The 20,780-nt window shown below is 36.0% G+C and overlaps 1 protein-coding gene across 4 annotated transcripts in view; it reads right to left on the bottom strand.

Moving 5' to 3' along the window:
* Nucleotides 1-19,985, bottom strand: part of LOC109408430 (synaptic vesicular amine transporter) — a 230,480-nt gene extending 210,495 nt beyond the window's left edge. The window contains exons 1-2 of one of the 4 annotated variants that reach the window (XM_062858868.1): nucleotides 19,586-19,985; nucleotides 3,729-3,935 (exon numbers count right to left, since the gene is read on the bottom strand). The gene's annotated coding sequence lies outside the window, so the exon portion shown is untranslated. Of the gene's footprint in view, nucleotides 1-3,728; nucleotides 3,936-19,284; nucleotides 19,551-19,585 lie in introns of those variants that run through there. The other 3 variants (XM_062858865.1, XM_062858869.1, XM_062858867.1) reach the window with 3 other exon arrangements.
* Between the last annotated feature and the right edge of the window lie 795 nt (nucleotides 19,986-20,780).

The following is a 20,780-nucleotide window of genomic DNA, read 5'->3' as shown; positions in this document are numbered from 1 at the left end:
TTCCTTCAATCTAAATAGGCTCTAATATATCTGATTAGAGATAACTTGAGAACAGAAGTGGAAAATCTTTGGATATCAACACTAAAATTAATTGACATTGATGTAAAAAAATACATTTTTTCGAGGAAAATCCAAAAAGTGTCAAACTATGATAACTTTTTTTTTTTTTTTATCTGTATTAACGAGATTTTTAGCCCTTGGCTAGTTCATCTCGGGACCCACGCTTTACTTCCCTTCCGAAGGAAGAACTCACATTTTTGATGTGAGTTTGTCGGGAGTGGGATTCGATCCCAGGTCCTCGGCGTGATAGTCACGTGCTTTAACCATCACACCAGGTCCGCTCCCCCCTATGATAACTTTTTTCAACGTTTAAAAAGTACCTATGATTTAATAGTTTGAGAAGCATTTGTATTTTGTTAGTGTACGTTCAAAATTTCATTCAATTCGGTTCACTGGTTTCCGAGATATGACACCTCAAAAATGAGTTGTCTGAAAATAGTGTTTTAACTGAACGGTTTTAACTTTGCGAAATATTAATCAATCGAGCCCAAATTTGTACCAATGATGCACACATAACAGGTTGACAAACAGTCAAAATTTGAGATTTTTTGATGCGCTCTATGAAAAGTTGAACTTTTTTGTGAGGGAAAAAAAAGTTGCCTATCCCAAACATTTTGACCATCCCCTGTATCTCCAGGGATTCTTTTAGAAATTCCTTCAGGTAAACCTTGAAAAATTACGTCAGTATTTTTGATTGATTTCATAAAGTCCGCATGTAAAATCCATTGAGGAATATCTGAAAGAATCCCGGAGAAATCTCTGAAGTAACCCCAGGAGATGTTAAGAAATTTTAAAAAGAAACCCTCTAGAAATTTCTTTAGTAACCCCGAAATTTACTAAGGAACTCCAGCAGGAACCATGGAAAAATTTCTGAGGATACCCCTTGCTGACATTCATGACACAATCCTTAAACTATTAAAGGAGTCTCTGGAGGAATTCCTGAAGAAGTTTCAGATCAAGTTTCAAATCTATGGAAGAATATCTGAAAGGATGCCAGGAAAATTCTTGAAGCGATTTTAGTTGCTCATAAATTAACGAGGGAATTTTTGGAAACATTCCTTGAGCAACTTTTCGAGGAATTCATATAGAAATTTATTATAGAACATTTAGAAATATTCCTTGAGAGATCCGTTACCAAAATCCGTGGAGGATTTTCTGAAAGAATTCCCGGAGAAGTTCGTTAACGTGTTTTTAAAGGAATCCCTGAAAGAATGTTCAAAATTTCTAAAACTATCTCATACAAAATTTACAAAGGAAATGAATTTATTTTGTATGGCGGAAATCATCTAAACGCGAATTTCTCCAAATAAAAAGCTGTTCCCGAAAACCTTTAATTGTGAGAAACTCACCTATAGATGCTATTCGCCATGCAACATTTCAGTGATTTACTTTTACCAATTTTTCGCGCACATTGAGATTGGGACACACGCCAATTACTGGGAGGATAATCCTTTCCAATTATGGAAAAATATTTCCAGTACGGCAAAAACAAAGCGGATAACGCCACAATAGATTATTTCAGGGCCCTCCAGGAGTTTATCTAGATAATCCACTTGGAATCCCTCCGGAAATTCTTCCGGGAATTATTCCCGAGAATGCTTCTGGAATTTTGTCAGTTATTTAACTGGTAATTCGTATAAGGATTCCTCCAGAAATTCTTCCCAGGATTCCTTCAGGAATTTCTCCTAGAACTCCTGCAGGGATTTCTCCAAAAGCATCTCCACTCTGTTATTCTTCCGGATATTCTTCTAGCAATTACTCCAGATACTTCAAGAATTCTATCAACGATTAAACTAGGAATTCGTTAAAGAATTCCTTCAGGGGCCGGAGTAGCTAAGAAGCAACTTAGTCCTAGTTGAGATATTACGCCAAGAAAACGAACCCAAGCAACACACATGTTATAATAAAGTTACGACAGCGCAAGTTTTGGTTGTATAGAAGTTTATTTGACGTTATTCCAACATTGTGTTGAAATTACGTAAAATAAACTTCAATACAACCAAAACTTGCGCTGTCGTAACTTTTATATAACATGTGTGTTGCTTGGGAAGATTTCGGTGATATAATTTATTCAACTTGTATGAACATTTGAAATTTATTAAATCAATAATAATTGGCAGAGAAATTAAGCATTAAATGATTGATGTGTTCGTTATAAGGTGAATAATTCTAAACTTAAGTCGGGTCCTGAAATTAAGAATAAGCAACTAGTTTTAAATGTAGAAGTACTCATAAAACACTGCGTTGATATGCAACGTCAAAAAAATGAAAAGAAAAAGATCACTACGCACATATCGTCAACAAATGTCCGAAACAGGTCCATTTATTGCAGCATTCCTCCGACCGACGTAAATACTTTAATTCGAACGCAATACAAATCGCTATTGATTTGATCCGCGCCATCGACCAATCCATTCCTGGACCCGTCATTCATGTGCAGACCATGGACCAATAACAACAGGAGAAATTTAGGAAACTTGCCGACGCATAAAATCATAACAATACCAAATGCGGCGGCGGACAAACCACCAAGTGAACAACGGATAAAAGGTACGTGATTCGACGGTCAAAATTTGGCTGCACAGATGAAAATAATGAGATTTACACGTCATGTCATTAAACTTCATTTCAGTCTTGTAAATTTGTGTTATATGGCCAGAGTCATGCGGAATTACATGACTTACAATGCAAGTTTACATGATATTTTATAACTTTTACATGATATAACATGTAATCTTCTGTGATATCCCACGCTCCAAACATGTGCATCATATGTCACAGAATTTTACACTCTTTTTTCGATCTGTGTGGTTTATAGCGTGATCCAAGAACAAATTTCTAACTTGTTAAGCAAAACATTAGGTTCAATTGTAAATCAAGTATTTACGAAATCCTTAAATTCAGTTTGCTTTTATTGACGATTGAAAACAAAATCCTATTCATAATTTTTGTCAAAACTTAGAAATACATGCTTTCCCATCATACTTGCATACTTTCATACATTCTTTCATTTGAGGTTACAGGAGCGGACCTGGTGTGATGGTTAGAACACTTGACTATCACGCCAAGGACCTGGGATCGAATCCCACTCCCGACATACCCACAAAATGTGGGTTCTTCCTTAGGAAGGGAAGTAAAGCGTGGGTCCCGCGATGAACTAGCCTAGGGCTAAAAATCTCGTTAATTACAGATAAAAAAAATTGAGGTAACTTTGAAGTTATTTTATTTTGCAATAAAATGTACAGATGTACTAGCAATCAAGATTTCTACTGAATATACATTGCACCCTTATTTTTTTCTTTCTCAAGTTCAAATTAAGGTGATTGATATGATTTTTTAGGAAAATAAAGATATATCGCTACGTTGGCTACGTTATACTTTACAAGTTTGGCCACTCAAATTTCTCAGATTGTCCCACTGTCCGGTGAAAAACCACGAGTTGAGGATGCTTTTCGCATTTTCTCTGCCTCCTCCTCCTATGATTTCCCGTATTTGGGTCGCTCTGGTTGTGGCGTCCGCCACGCAAAAGGGAAAGCGAAACCAAAAGTAGGAGTAAAGTTCGAGTTCCACATAAAAGTAAAGCTTCCAGGTAGGCTAGGTATGCCGGACGGAGGAGCTCGGCCGAGACAGAGGCGGGTAGGGCAGGAATGGTATGTAAAAGTACTTACACGACTTTGTTCTCGTGGTGGGCGACTCAGGGGCGGACGATGGCGGTGGTGGGTGGCCGCGGCAAGATCTCAATCTACCGGAACGACTCCGGGACGATGTCACTTCATTTTCAAGCGGTTTTTCAGCGATTAGGTTTTTTGTTTGCGGGAAGTTTTTTTTTTCTCCTTTTGGTTTCGTTTGTGGGATTTTTCTTTTATTCTTCGCCACTACGGATCGTGGTGTGATTTAAATATCCAGAAAATGTGCGTTGATGTTTTGAATGCAGTTTGGATAGGGGTAAGTAATCAACTGAAAATATGACAATTCATCCTTATGAAATGAATCATATACACGGAGAAACTGAAAAACTCAAAATTAGATACTTTTAAACTCAATTTTGAGTTCTTTTTCATCTCCCTTTTCATGCGCTCTTTCTATTGTTGTCAGAGAGTGAAGAGAGAAACACCCCAACTTTTGCATGTTCCGTGCGTCAAGCCAACACTGAGTTTCTAGCACAGTACTCAAATTTGAGTGAATTCAACCTAGTCAAAATTTCGGTTGGGTGGAAAAAACTTAAAATTAGGTATTTTTTCACATGGAAGCAAGCGGGAACAACCCAACAAAAACATCGATTCCATCAACTCAAAATTGGCTTGACGCACGCAACCCCGAAGTTGGGTGGAAAGAACTCACTTTTGGGTAGTTTCGTCTCTCCGTGTATGGAGTCCATAGCACAGCCAATAAATGAGCAGCTATGGGACCGATTAGTATCCAGGTAGGCATTTTGGCGGAAGAAAATTTCATAATTATTATGAATTTTACAAGTGTCTCTCTAACTTCTTGTATGATAGCCAAATCTTTCCAAAATTTGTCCCATCAATAGAGAAATAATTTATCAACTAACTGTGAAAATATGTATGAGAATTTCATTGCACTTTATGAAAAAATACAGCTAGTAATAACACAATTTTCAAGAAGTGAAAGTTTTGCCTTGCCTCTGTAAAAGTGCAAGTTGAATTTTTAAATATATTTTGAAAATGAATTGCAATTTCGCCTCTCAAGTTTTTTTTATTATTTTTTTTTCTTCTTTTCACTTAAAATTTAATCTTCACTTTTCCTTTTTTTTAATATAACTTTCATACTTTAATATTGTTATTCAGAATGATTTTTATTTAAGACCGAAACTACAGTCAGGTTTTTTTTACGCGGGGGATACGTACCGCGTAAAAAAAACTCAGTTCAAAATTCAAAAAACCGCGTAAAAAAAGTCTCACCATTTCTCGACGAATGATGCAAAAATAAGACGATGAATTTTTTTTTTGTATGGAGTTTTCATTTACGCGGCTGCGTAAATGAAAACCGCGTAAAAAAAAAACCTGACTGCACTAGTTGACGCACACCGCGCAGACGTGACGTAGTGCACAACTAGAGTTAGCTATACAAATTGATATACGTTTCTGCAAATGGAAAATGATACTGAAATTCTTAGGTATATTCCTGAACATTTCTGCCAAGGTTGCTGAAGAAACTCGCCGAACAATGTAAGTATGCCGATGCTCCTAAGGAAATTTCTATTGAAACTTTTCAGAATATGCATGAACATATTGCAGAGTGAAGCCCAAAGGAAGCTGCCTGTAGAATTCATGAACGCTGATTAAAGATTATTCTGATTTAACGTCGCGATCACCAAGGCAAACATTTATTATATCATTGACAATTGTATGAAACATTTAAAATAGCAGAAAATCATGGCCTACGCAGCAATTTATACTAGGGTAATGAAGGGTATTATCGGCAAGTTTGTTCTCTTCGTCATGGGAGGTTTTTTTTCAACGAAATTGCATAAAATTTGGGCTATATGCTTTTTTTTATCTGTATTAACGAGATTTTTAGCCCTAGGCTAGTTCATCTCGGGACCCACGCTTTACTTCCCTTCCGAAGGAAGAACTCACATTTCGCAAGTTCGTCGGGAGTGGGATTCGATCCCAGGTCCTCGGCGTGATAGTCAAGTGTTCTAACCACCACACCAGGTCCGCTCCACATAACTCAGCTTGGTTGGAAAGGATTTGAGGCCAATTCTTAAGGCTTCAAAAACCCCCATTGTCAAAGAAATGGAAATTTCGTCGGGAGTTTAATTGGCATTCGTTCTGCATTTTCTTTGGGAATTTGTTTCCTTGGAAATGTATATGTGAAGAACGTGCAAATAAATTGAAATTCACAAAACATAGAATTTTTAACGGCATTTTTTTTGCTAATATTTTTAGTTGTTCCATTATAAACACACGCCGAAAATGTTTGGGAATGATTTGTGCAAATCAACTGAACATGTTTATGGTCAATTTATTCAATTTTATTGGAATTTCTGCGTTTCCTTTGTATTTTATTGTATTTAAGTATTTATAGAAACTCCTCTGAAAACTGATTCGACGAATGCATAAGGAACGTCAACTTTTTTGGAAAGTTATTTGAAAATTTCTTCAACAATTTGTTTGCAAATTGCTTTAAAAATTATACAGCCCATCGAGAATTCCTTCGGCCACTTTTTTGAAATTTCCTTCTGTTTTTTTAATCCTTCGGTGACACCTTTTTTTAATTTCATAGACAGCTTCCTTTAGTCATTCCTTTGGATATTACTCATGCAATTGCTTTGGAAATTCAGCAATTTCCAATTTGAATAGTTGAAGGAATTTTTAAACAAATTTATTTGATCTTGTACCGATTTTTTGAACCCTCTAAGCAGAATACCCTCTTCGAATGAGTGTAATCAGTTTTGTACCTTTTAATTCCGCCCTATGTTGCTTACCCTTTGACAGATACGCATATTTCGACTAGCACTTGTAATCTTCCTCAGTGTCAACTGTCCAGTGGATAACTGACACTGAGGAAGATTACAAGTGCTAGTCGAAATACGCGTATCTGTTAAAGGATAAGCAACATAGGGCAGAATTAAAAGGTACGAAACTGATTACGCTCATTCGAAAATAAAAAATATTTGAGAAGGAATTTATAAAGGAATTTCAATTTCTAAAAGAATAGCCGAAGAAATCTGAAAATAGAATTGCCACATTAATTTTGAAAGAATTTTTATAGAAACGATAATTGAATTTCAGTCCAGTGGATAACTGACACTGAGGAAGATTACAAGTGCTAGTCGAAATACGCGTATCTGTTAAAGGATAAGCAACATAGGGCAGAATTAAAAGGTACGAAACTGATTACGCTCATTCGAAAATAAAAAATATTTGAGAAGGAATTTATAAAGGAATTTCAATTTCTAAAAGAATAGCCGAAGAAATCTGAAAATAGAATTGCCACATTAATTTTGAAAGAATTTTTATAGAAACGATAATTGAATTTTATTAATTGTTCACCGAGAAAAGCCAATAAAATTCAATTGTCATAAAGTCATGCGGTGATTAAACCTAGAAACTGTCCAAAAAAATGCCTTAGAAATTTCCAATGGAATAAAAGGAAGTTAATAAAAATGTAATTAATAAGGAGCTAACAAAAAATGTTTACAGACATTCCTGAATAAATACCAAAGAGAGTTGCAATTCCTCAAGAAAAATCAGAATAAGATTCCAATGGATTTGTCAAAGAAATTACTATAGAAATTTCCACAAGCATGCACAATGAAATTTCTGGGGAACTTTTCAAAGAATAGGCTAAACGAATTTCAGAAAAGATGTGTCAAAAATGGTTCAAAGAATTTAAAAGTAATTTCCGAACGGTTTTTCAAAATAAATGTCAGAGAAATTTCTAACAGAATTACTACAGGACATCTGCAAGGAATTTATGCAGAAAGATTTCTAAAAAAAAATACCAACAAAATTCCAAAAATGCAAAAAAATGGAAAATGTTGAAATTCCCAAAATATTTGCAGAAAACATGATCGAAAAAATGCTAAGGAAATTGTTAAGAATTTGTAAAAAAATCCCAACAAATTTGCGAAAAAAAAATTCTTAAGACAGCGTCGAATAAAGTACTGCTAAAGCAATAAAAAAAACTGCCTGAGAAATTCTAAAAACGATTGATATACAACTCCTGTAACAAATTCCGTAACTATGATAGAAAAGCTGAAAAGACGGCAAAAACGGGCAATCGCTTGCTGTCCGAAATTGTTCAAGTTCGTCGGACTTCAAAAAGGGATAACATCTCTGTTCGCATTACACCGGGCATATTCTTGGATCTGTGGATTGCCAAGGACCGAATCGACGCAGTTACGGCTCGACGGATTTCAGAAAGTTCGGCGGTCTTCTGCCGCCTTAAATTCTCAAAGCTCGGCAGATACTTTGGCTGGATCAAAGTTTATTGTTCGTATTTATTGCTAAATTTTCAAATGCTTCTTTTATATTTTCAATAGTGATATTATGAATGTATTTTGACAAAAATCGGATTATAAAAAAAATTAACTTTTTTGTTGGAAAAATTTGCTAATGTATTGCAATGAATTAACTACATCGGCTGTTTTCCTAGTTTCCGCATCGACCAATGTGGCGCTAGCTTCTATGCGCGAGAAATCGCTAAAAGTAAATCGCAAAAATATTGTATGGCGAATACCATCTAAAGGCAAATTTTTCAAAGTGGAACACATTATTCGAAAAAAATATTTGGTAGTGGTTGTGCACAATGGTGACCACTATTAAGCCTACCAAATATTTTTTCAGTAAAAGCTTTCTATTTCAAGTAATTCGAGTTTAGATGCTTTTCGCCATACAAAATAAAATGATTTTACTCCTGTTGAGCAACATTGAACGCACTCCCTGCCGGTAATCCATTGATTTGATTTATTTGTAGAAACTCCGACACTCGATTTTATTGCTCGAAAATCAATTGTTTACGGGAAATTTTGATTTACTTATGCACTTCTTAATATGTTTATGGGTCTTTTGTAGTTTATCGTTGCTCCCACCTCTATTTTTGTATTGACAATTTCTTATTTTGTTTTGGAAAATGATCACTTTTTGTTTATATTTTAGTCTTGCCAGATGTAGTCCTAAAGGAATTATACAAGCGGTTTCCAAATGAATAATCGAAGAAATGTTTGAAGGATGGTTCGAAAGATTATTTGAAGAAATTTCTAAAACAAGTTTGTTTTTAAAATAAGCCTTTTCTTTTAATTGAAATACAAATTTCTTGTACTACACGTAATTTTTTGAAAATGTTGTAGTTTCCAACATTCATACTTCTCACAATTTGAATCAGTATTCTTATGCATTCGTTATTGTTTTCAAGCAATAAAACACAGGGATTGTAGTGGTGAATGTGAAGTTTGATCCGAAAATACAAATTCAAAGACTTATACTTATTTTTGGGAAGATTTTACAAAAGATTTTGTAGTTTTTAGGAATTGGAATTATCTCAATTGTTCTGCAAATGTATTCTGATGTGCAGATAACTGTTTTAAAAAAATAAAACACTGTGGTTGTCACGGTGAATGCTGAGTTCAGACCTCAAACACAAATTTCCTGTATTATTTGTAATTTTTAAGTCTTAAGATTGAGTATCTCTGTAATATTCCTCTGCATTATTTTTGCTTCATCAGTACATCATCAAATTATGTGTGGAAACTACTTTACAATTGGAATAACTCCAGAAAACTACATTTTTAAAGTACCAAAGTTTTTAAGTACTTAAAAAATACAACTTTGGTCCAATATATATTTTGAACAACTTATATTCATCTAGAAGGCTGGGAAAACTCATAGATTCGAAAATTTTCCATATCGAATGAAAAATGGCTGAGATGTTTGGCAGCAGTTGAAAAATACCGTTCCCACTACTGTTTTGAAACATGACAGTTGGTGCAGTCCAGGGATGGGAACACTCACTTGCGAAGAGTTACACTCACTTGCTATTTTCTCCGCTCAGAAGCGTGCAATCAAAAAACTATGTATGGCCGACTTTTGCCTTGTGGTTTTGTCTAAAACTTTGCCGAATAGAGTAGGGGTCACACACGCTTACCAAAGTCGTGACAGAGCTGTGAAAGCGACTCTCCACGAGGTGAGTGTAATTTACATTCACCTCGTGGAGAGTTGCCTTCACAGCTCCCTCACGACTTCGGTATGCGTGTGCGACCCCTACTCTATTCGGCAAACTTTTAGACAAAACCACAAGGCAAAAGTCGTTCATACACCGTTTCTTGATTGCACACTTCTGAGCTGAGAAAACAGCAAGTGAGTGTAACTCTTTGCAAGTTAGTGTTCCTATCCTTGGTGCAGTCATGGTTCATGGTAATCAGAGCTGGTGACTAAAGGCTACCAATATTTTAGCGCCCTTTATATTGGTACGTCCCCATGGAAACGACCATCAACATTGCCCCTCTAAAGAATACCTCCAGGATTTTTTTTAATTCTGCAGAACTTCCTTCAGAAACTTCTCTAGATAGTACTTTAGTTATTTTTAGGTTCTGATTCCTGAAGAAATTGAATAAAAAATCTTCTAAGAATTCGTCCAGGGGTATCTCTAGGATTTCTTCGGAAGATTCCTTCAGAAAACCTTACAAGGATCCCTTAGAAATTTATTGAGGAGTTTCCTCATAAATTCCCCTAGTACCTTTGTCTGCAATTTCTGCAGGGATTTTTGCAGGCATTTTTAAGAAACTCTTCTACGGATTTCTCCAAAAATCCGGAGAAGTTTCTCGCGATTTTTATTAAGGAAAGATATTTTAAAATGTTTCTCCCGGTATCCATGAATTCCCCCAAAAAATATTTCAGAAATTACGTCAAGATCTTTTGTCCAGGAATTGCTACTATTCGTGAATTTCTTATATGACTCCCCAGTAGTATCTCTTTTAAGAGATTCCTTCAGCCTATTCTTCAGGCGTTTGTTTTTCTTATTCCAGTATTTTGTACAATTTTGGAAAAAAAAACGTCTAAAGAGTAGCAACTACGAATTGCTCATGCTCAATTTTGAAAAAAAAAACCTCTGAAAAAAGTCTTGGACTGAAACACTTCCCCGGGAGGAATTTCTTTTCCAAAAAACATTCTTGAGAAATACCAAAGGAAATCCTCAGAGGAATTCCTAGAAAGGTTTATTGGAGATTTTCAGGAAAATTTCTGGAAAATCCTAATAAAATTCTTGGAGGATTTTCTGAAGCTGTGGACGTATTTTTGGAAGAATTACTGTATGAACACGTGAAGATCCTTGAAATCCCTGAGCAATGTTTTTTAATGAATTCCTTAGAGTTATCCTTAGTGGTTATCCTTATCTGGAAGACATCCTTTAGAAATCTCTGTACGAACTCCTGCAGGAATCTCTGGATAAATTTATGCTTGAATCACTGAAAGAAATAATGCAAAAAAAAATAAAAATACAGTATGTTTTGAAAAATTTTGGAATTGCTGCAGAATTTTCTATATGAATCCCTGAAGAAATTCCTGGACTCATTCATACGGGAATTTTCAATAGAATTCTTGGAGCAATTCTTGAACAAATCTGTGGTACAATTGTTGAAGAACTACCTTTACGAATTTTTGAAGGAATCCGTGGATAATTTGCTGAAATAATTTTTGCACTGATTTCTAAAAGAATCTATAAAATAATTTCGGCAAAAATTTTTCAAGAAAAATTTGAAAAAAAAATTTCAGGAGGACCCCCTAGAGAAGATTCTGAGGGATATTCTAGAGAAATCTTTGAATTAATTCATGACTATGTTATAAAAAACTTTCAAAAGGCATCCATGGAAGACTTTCTGAAGTAACTCTTCCATGTTTTTTGAAGGACTAGTTTTTTTATGTGGACGAAAAAAATATCGAAAAACAATCAGGTGATCCTCTTACAGGGGATAGACAAAATGATCGGGACAGGCAAAATTTTCACTTTTCAAAAAATGTTCAACTAGCTGTAACTTTTCGAAAAGCGCATCGAATATTCTCAAATTTTTACTGTAAGTTCACCAATTAGTTGAGTTCAAGTGGTCCAAATTTGGGAAACATTGGGCCATTTTCCACGAAGTTATAAAGATTCTTGAAAAAGGTAAAATTGTCCGATAGCCAACTTTGAGCTGCTACATCTCCGGATTCAATGAACCGATTGCAATGAAATTTTGACCATTGATGACTTATATAATGAACTCTGGAAAACATTTAACTAAACTTGAAATTTTTAACAAGAGAAAAAGTTATAGCGATTTTAGTTTTTTCACGATTTTTTAGCGAATTGGTCTATTTTTAATATGTATTCTATAACTTTTTCAATTTATTGGCGGCTGTGTTGTTACTTTCCTTCAACACACATTTATATATAAGTCAATTGGAGGAAAATTAAATGAACTATAATTTGCATCTTGAATTTGGGAACGATATTAAAGTTTTGGATAATTTGGTGTTTTATTAGAAAAATAATCTAATCGTTATAATTTTCTTCCGTGTTGAGAATTTTAAGTTGCGTCCACGGTTAATAATAGCTCATTATACAAGTCATACATGATCAAAATTTCATTGCATTCGGTTCATTGAATCCGGAGATATAACAGCTCAAAGTTGGCTATCGGACAATTTTATCTTTTCTAAGAATCTTTATAACTTCGTGGAGAATGGCTCGATCTTTCCCAATTTTGGACCTATGATACACAACTAGTTGATGAACTTACAGTAAAAATTTGAAACATTTCGAAAAGTTGCAGCTAGTTGAACATTTTTTGAAAAGTGAAAATTTTGCCTGTCCCGATCATTTTGGCTATCCCCTGTATACTCAGAAGACCTGAAGAAAAATGCCCCAATTTATAAAGGAGCTTTTTACACCTTTGGGGGTGCACAAGGTTGGAATATTCACAATTGGCATTTTTTGTAAGTTCGTGAGTGCGAAAACATATCACAAACAACATATAGGAGATTTCCTATGTAATACTTTTGAAATTTGTAAGAGCGTATAAACAGGGCCCATATAGCCGAGGCGGTAAACGCACGGGTATTCAGCATGACCATGCTGAGGGTGACGGGTTCGATTCCCGGTCGGTCCAGGATCTTTTCGTAAAGGAAATTTCCTTGACTTCCTTGGGCATAGAGTATTTTCGTGCCTGCCACACGATATACACATGCAAAATGGTGATTGGCTGAAAAAGCTCTCAGTTAAAAACTGTGGAAGTGCTCATAGAACACTAAGCTGAGAAGCAGGCTTTGTCCCAGTGAGGACGTTACGCCAAGAAGAAGAAGAAGAAGAGCGTATAAAATCTAAAAATCACGTGCGGTTTTCCTACATTTGACAAACGTATGAAAAATTTCTAACTTTCGAAAAGAGATGTTTTTTAGAAATGGAAGAGCACAAACAGCTAGAAGCATTTTTTTATATTGACCGCGCAAAAATATCGGAATATAGGAGAACTTACGTATTTTCGGCAGTTTTGTTCTTTTCGCCATGGAGGGTTTTTTTTAACCTGTTGAACTCAGAGTTAGCCTCAAATTCTTCCTAACGAAGCTGTGTTATATGTCCAAATTTCAGGCAATTTGGCCCACAACCCACCGCCCACCCCCCCCCCCCCCCCCTGACGTAGAGAACAAACCTGCAGATAATACCCTTAGTCACCCTATAATGAAAAAAAAAGCCGATTTTGTTTTATCCATTAAGGACGAAACAATTTCTAATTTCACTAAGCTTTTAACTTAGAAGTATTGAAGCGAAAAAAATGAAAAAGGGTTCCTACAGTGTATCAAACAATTGTCCGAAAACTTTTTGTCCGAAAACAATTGTAGGAAAACTTCTAAGATTTTTGAACAAATTTTTAAAACATTATACCTTAATATGTACTTTATGAAACTTTCAAATTTTTGTTGTGTTACAGCTTATACCTAAGGCTTTCATTTACAGTTTTTTAAGGTTTTATATGCACTACAAAAAAATATGAAAAATGTGTACAGGTATTCTTCAATATAACGTACCCTCGATATAGCGTACCCTCGATATAGCGAATTCGATATAACGTACATTTTGCTTCGATATAACGTACAACATTGAAAATTTTTATTTTTCCCAGGAATAGGGTAGGTAATCAAAATTTGAACAAAAATGCGGCTTTCCGAAGTAGCGCAAATTTTGAGTGATATTTTCTCCCACATGGAAATGATTTACTACGGCAAAATGTTATGCACATGAAAGCCACGGGTATGAGCTTCCTGTTAAGTGGTAAAAGGTTTGTATTTGCACCGAATTTCATTTAAAAAATCGATTATTCGTCAACAATGATTTTAATCTTAATTTGAACCATCGTAATCAAAATTTGAACCAATTTTAATCTTAATTTGAACTACTGGCGGCAGCAGCTCTAGCATCTCCCACAACAGCCAATTTCGTGCTGAACAATAGAAAAACACATGGATCTGCTAATTCACATAACTATTTTTCATTAGGCAGTGGAATTTCAACCACAGACAAACAGACGTAACACCTTGAACGATTTTCATGGAAATCCATCGCCCAGTTCACACTACCATCACCTGGTGGAAAAGTTGCACGAATCACTGTGTTGTGCAATATCGTCAACAGAAGGCGCTAGTGTGAAACGTCAAACACATAGAAAAATGATGCGCGCGCCTCTGGTTGTGAAAGCCACAACTATGAAAATTTAAAATGATCGTTAAAAGCGTGGTCGATGGAAATTTCGCAAGTGATACGTCTGTTTGTCTGTGTTTCAACTATGAATGTTCTTAACTCTTCAGGAACTTGGAAACTAAATTTGGAATTTTTCATCCCCCAAGAGTAAACAAAACAACCACTAGCGCAGTCTGCTGGCCAACACTAGAAGCTCGACCACGTTTACTAGTTCAAATTTAGATTACAAATGGTTCAACTTAAGATAACATTCTCCAAGTAAGAATTACTTAAATTTGATAATTTTATGACAAATAATGCGAAATATTATTCAGTTGGTCGATTCTACGATGAATAAGCTTTCATTTGACGTGTTCACATATTGCGTGTGATACAATGCATGAGCTGTACGAGTGCACCAAAAATGTGCTTTCTCTGTGGGTAAATGGGTGAAATCACAGTGATTTTTCAATTGCCTGTTTTCCATGACAAAAACGCTTTTTTCAATAAATAAAAGAAAATCGGGTTAAGTACGGTTCCTTTGAATTCCACTAAGAATTTGCATCCTTTGACAGATACGTATTTCGACCTCAACTGTAAGGTCGTCTTCAGTGTCTTGTACTTGACTCGACTTCTTTTATTTACAGATATTCCCCTAACAAGCCCAGGTTAATCATCATCGCTTTTTTCAATGCTTTTAAAGTCCATGTTATCAGGTTATATAACGGAAAGCTGTTTAAAATCTTTTTCGGGACAATATTTGCCTGAAAAGTACGTCGTTTTAATGAATTTCGAAATGGTTCAAATTAAGATTACAATTTGACTAGTTCAAAGTTTGATTTCTTACCCTAATCCTCAGATAAACTACGAAATCACTCAAATCGATGCTGTGTTGCAGCATTAGTTTTGTTACCCGAAATTAACGCAATTTGGGGAAAAGCTTTGTGTACGTTATATCGAAGCACAAAAAACGAAATGAAATTTTCGTGAAAACTCACATTTTTCACTATTGGTTTTGTGAATTTCACCGAAACCTTTATCATGGGTTAATTTCACGTCGAATACATCAACACTAGTATAAAAAATATTTTTTTTCTGCTTCGATATAACGTACAAAGAGAATTTTTTTTGTACGTTAAATCGAAGAGTATGGCCGGGGTCCGTGGCGTAGTTGGTCACACGTTCGCTTCATATGCGGATGGTCATGGGTTTGATTCCCAGCCCCGGCACTTGCAATTTTTCGTCAGTTGCCTTTCCCCCGAGAGCAACTGACACTGACCCTCTTCTGAGCCCCATGGCTCAAACGAACCCGGATACCTGGACATCGGCGAACTGCTACTCATAATGGACCCCCAATCGGCCTGGAAAGGAATAACGGCCATCCATCATCATCCTTGTGCTCATCATTCTACTAGGTATAAAGTAGAAAAAGTGAAAGCAGCAGAAAGGCAACCAGTTCGATAAAGTAGAATAGAATCTAGGCGCTGTACAAAATGTAAGTGCAGCTGTCAATTGGAATTGCTCACGTAGTGCCCCAGTGGACAATAGAGCTGTAAATTAGGTTAAGTGATTAAGAATAAAATTTAAACAATATCACTATTAAAAAAAAAAAAAAATCGAAGAGTCATATACAGGTACCTACTCTTCGATTTTTTTTTTTTTTAATAGTGATATTGTTTAAATTTTATTCTTAATCACTTAACCTAATTTACAGAGTACTATTTGGAAATTTATCATATTTTGATAATAGAAGTACCAAGTGTTTTCAACTGCTTTAAACTTTCTTTATGTGATTTTTTATACAGAACCTACTGAACTGCATATGCAGAGTAGGTGCTATGCATTTTTAGTTCTACTAATGCACTTTTATTAGTGGAAAACGTTTGGTAGATTATGTGTGTTAAATATGGTAAATTTATGAACATCGTTAACAACATCAGCAGATTTTTCATGGTTTTTTTGTAGTGAACAAATTAACCCTAACAAGATTGCATATTAAATGTTCATGGGTTAGTGTTTTTATAAAAAGATTTGGAAATATTTTATCCAAAATTCTTTGAGATATAGAATATTGAAATTTTGTTTAATAAACCAGCAAGCTTTACTTAAAGTTCTATAATTTTCAGAAAACTTATTCAACCTCGCTCAAAATCTTACCTATGGAGCTTCAATATATGATTTATGGTTGGTCAAAATTTCAGCATTTTTGATTGACATATAAAAAAGTTGTGAAAATTTGAAAGAAAATTTATTTTGATATACTTGTATGATACACAGTAGGTTTTTTCTTCTTATATTTGCAAGGACACTCATACTGAGAGTTCAAACATTTGTTTTCACCTCAAGAGCTGATTATTGAGTTTGTAACTTGCAGTAGCCTCGATGACACCACTGAGTTGGTGTAAGTGATTTACAGCGTGGCAGTGGTAATGGGTTTATTCAAAATCTCATGTTTAAACACAAAATATTAATATTCTTTTTCTTTAGCATAATGTATTTGAAGAAAAATCTTTGAGGTACCGTCAAACGGGGTTACTTGCAACAGCGGTGTAACTTGCAACATGATGACATACACTAAATGTGAAATATTTTCTAATAATAATGAAAACTAGTATGCCCTACCTTTTCGGTTATAGAGATTATGTGTACCAATGATCGATTTAGTATAAAAATTAACTTTATTTCTTTGTTTATGGTTTAGCTACACTGTTAAAACGGATTGCTAATTTTATCCATAAAAACAAGCATGAAAATCGTGCTTGACCTCTCCCTTATGGTAAGTGCGATAAGTCTGATGACCTTGCTTGCAGTTAGGGTACCTTATAGTAAGCTTAGCTAAACGATAAAAGTTTGATAAACTTATCGACTAAGTAATGCAAAAAATCATTATTATATTCGACAACCACTATGGGGTAACTTGCAACAGTTGAATTTGACGAAACCTTCTATTATTTATCTTCATTTCACGATATATTTGACAGAAATAACCGAAATGGATCATTTGTTGATTACGTAACGCGTTCATTTTCAAATGAAATTGTTTTTTTACATTTTTTTTGCACGTTAGAAGGTCATTGTTGAGAAATACCACATTTTGAAGTTTTATTCATGTTTCATCATGTTAAAAGTTCAATTTTTGTTTATGAACGCTGTAAAGCAATCACCAACATCAATTCTGAACCTAGATGGAGTAAATTATTTCAGTTTTATACCCAAATTAGCGAGTTTGACATTTACAAAGTAGAATAGGTGTATTTCAATCATGTTAATTTAGCTGAAATTGCCAAACACCACTTCAAACTGAAAACTGCTTGAAGATGACTCATTCTACCTTTTCAAGAAATGACAATAATCATTGTTGACATGCTAAGTCACGAGAATCATATATATCACAGCGTAACAAAAAATAACTTTTTGTCTGTCTCAAGAGCAAACTAATGTGTCTCCGAAGGATTTTGGGCCGCTGAATCCGAATCCGGGCTCAGATTTGCTCCAACACGTCACAATTTTGAGTTATACCTCAATTTATAGGGCAAAACATGTGATTTTGGGCTTTTTTGACTGCAAGCCATTAAGCAAGGAAATATTTTTTTAAGCAATCAAAAGGTTAATTGGTCAATTAACATCTAAATTAACGACTCATGCAAAATAATTCGTTTTACCAAATCGAATTTGATAGTTTTAAGCGATTTATGTTAGGTACGATATTTCCCATACAAGTAACCCTCCAAAAGTTGCATGCAAGTTTTCATACTAACATAAAATGCTTAAATTTATCAAATTTGATTAGGTAAAACGAAATATTTTGTATGAGTCGTTATTTTAGATGCTAATTGACCAATTAACCTTTTGATTGCTTAAAAAAAATATTTCCTTGTTTAATGGCTTGCAGTCAAAAAAGCCCAAAATCGCATATTTTGCCCTATAAATTGAGGTATAGCTCAAAATTGTGACGTGTTGGAGCAAATCTGAGCCCGGATTCGGATTCAGCGGCCCAAAATCCTTCGGAGACACATAAGTTTGCTCTTGAGACAAAAAAATGTTGCGCTGTTTTTTTTGTGTTTGAGGGACGTGAGACCTGTTGCTAAACGATATACTCTCGCTTGCAATAACTATCAATCCTTTCATGAAAAATTATATGTCAATTGGTTAGTGTACATCTTTTCATGGTATGTTTCATGCGAAACATCAAAAAATTTAAATACGACTAAATACAAGAATGTTAGTGCTGTTTATGATATCTAACTTAACTTCATGTCCTATGTTGCAAGTTACCCCACAGATGGGGAAACTTGCAACAAGCATGTATTTTGCACCTCCTGATTAGGTGGCAACGTATTTTGATAAACCAAGTGCTGCATAGTATTCTACTCGGGGTAATTAGCGTACACGATGCTTCACAGGATGTTTCAAATGTTTAGATTTTCAATGATATTGCTTCAAAGTCGAAAAGTGTTGCAAGTTACCCCATTTGACGGTACTATCAGAATTAGGTACCTCAAACAGGAAATGGAAAATTGTGGGTTACTCAAAAATCCAAACTATTCTATCTTTCAAAGTTACCAGTACTGGTCCTGAAAGTATGAAACTAGCAAATTTACTGTTATCTGACAATATCAAACTATCAAAGCTAGGACCACGGTAACCACAAATAATATCATGGATTAAACGTGCTACCCTGTGAGCTGCAGCATAACGATCATCGCAGTAATTGTTTCCTGTTTACAGAACATAACGCTTTTTTGATTTCCTGTTGATTGAACGCTTACTGATAATGAAACTATTATGTAGGCATGTGATATTACATAGTCTATTGTGCAACCTCAGAGTTTGGAGCAAAAGTTTCTCATCAACCTACAATAGAGGCAATACTCAACTACTGAAATCCGAAAAGCTCTTAGTAAACAGAACGTTACACATCCGCGTGATTAAATATTTGCCATAACCTTTTGCCGGCGTTCATGAGTGCGAGCGGCGGCAATTTGAGAGCAATATACATGATAGCAGCCAGGAAATCTATTTCATCCAGGTCCAACAGGGTATATTTACCAAACACGCCACGAAACGAGAACCCAGAGAGTCATATTAATCATTCGTTTCTGCCGGTAATCGTACACACGTAGGTACATGAAGTGTTCCCTCTATATTGCACCGACGGGACTCTCGATATCGTTTATCAATTTTATTGTGCGTCCACTCGGTTCAATCGGCTTATTGAATTTCACAGGCTAGTGCACACACATGTTCCCACGCGCCGTCCTTTGACGCAGCGTAACACTACACATTCTAACGACGCGATAGCAATTTTTCCACATCAAACAATCCATCACACCAACAACCAGCAGCTCACCTTCTCGGAGCTCCGAAGAATCAAGACACAACCATTGACTTCCACTTCTATGTCAGCACTAATTTCACCACCAAGAACCGACCAAGGAGAATCGCTTGGCCACTCAAAGACGACACTTCAGAATCCTTGTACACTGTACTGTTGCGTTCCCTCGAACGGAACTCTTCCCTCAACCCCCACTAGCACCACAAGTCACCAAACGCACACACTTCCACCCACACTCCCACAGCAAGCCAACAAAAAAAAAGTCTGAAGTCACAGCACCACTGGGTCCCAAATGTCCACTCTACCAGATCCCAATCTGTTGGTCCTTGCTGGAGAGCCTACTGCTGCTACAGCTGCTGCCAAAATACAGCCTTCGACGACGAGATCTGGTCTCGCACTGAATCAGCCTCCGGTGGAAAACTGTTGCTCGTGCCTCTGTTTGGTGCATGGTGCCATCCCATCAGGATAACCGTGAGATTCATCCCACGGCGGCGCCGTCGCCAGTGTGAATACAGCCATCTCGCTTTGACGCCCACCCGATTCGTGCCCGAAGAATTGCGAGCTGCTGGTGAGGAAAATGCGAGCGGAATAAGTTTTCCACCAAGGGTGACACTAGTTGCTGTGTATCATGAGGGGCAGGCAAAGGCATTCCGTATTCTGGTCTGGTCCACAGTCAAATAAAATTTCGGAACAAGTTGTGTAGTCACGGAAATATGCATTTTATTTTAATTGAAGTATTTAGTATTGTAGGTTTGCAGTTGCGATTTCCCATCTTTGACCACGCCCACCGCTTGCCAGATTAACTTCCACCTGGTTCACCCACCATGCTCTCTGCACGCCACGCCTCCATGTGCAAACGGGATCAGTTGCGAGCATTAACATTGCATGGTTGTTCTTCGGCGTTCTCACAAGATGCCCTGCCCAAAATATCCGTCCATTGTTGAGACTTTCCGGATGTTAGGTTCGCTGGAGAGTTCAGCGAGCTCGTAGTTCATCCTTCGTTAACACACACTGCTCTCATTCATACCGTCAAGGCGCTGTCCATAAACTACGTAGTTTTTTTCGGCCATCTCTTACCCCCAACCCCCCTCCCCTCTCGTAGACTTTTGTTCATACAAAATTTTCGAAATTTGTATGGAGCGTAGACTTTGACCAGACCCCCTAAGAGTCTACGTAGTTTATGGATGCGACGCCCCAAAGACCGTCCTCA

The sequence above is a fragment of the Aedes albopictus genome, chromosome 3, assembly GCF_035046485.1.
Source record: "Aedes albopictus strain Foshan chromosome 3, AalbF5, whole genome shotgun sequence".
NCBI lineage: Eukaryota > Metazoa > Arthropoda > Insecta > Diptera > Culicidae > Aedes > Aedes albopictus.
Note: the sequence above shows the minus strand (reverse complement) of the source record. Positions and strands in the feature narration are given on the sequence as shown.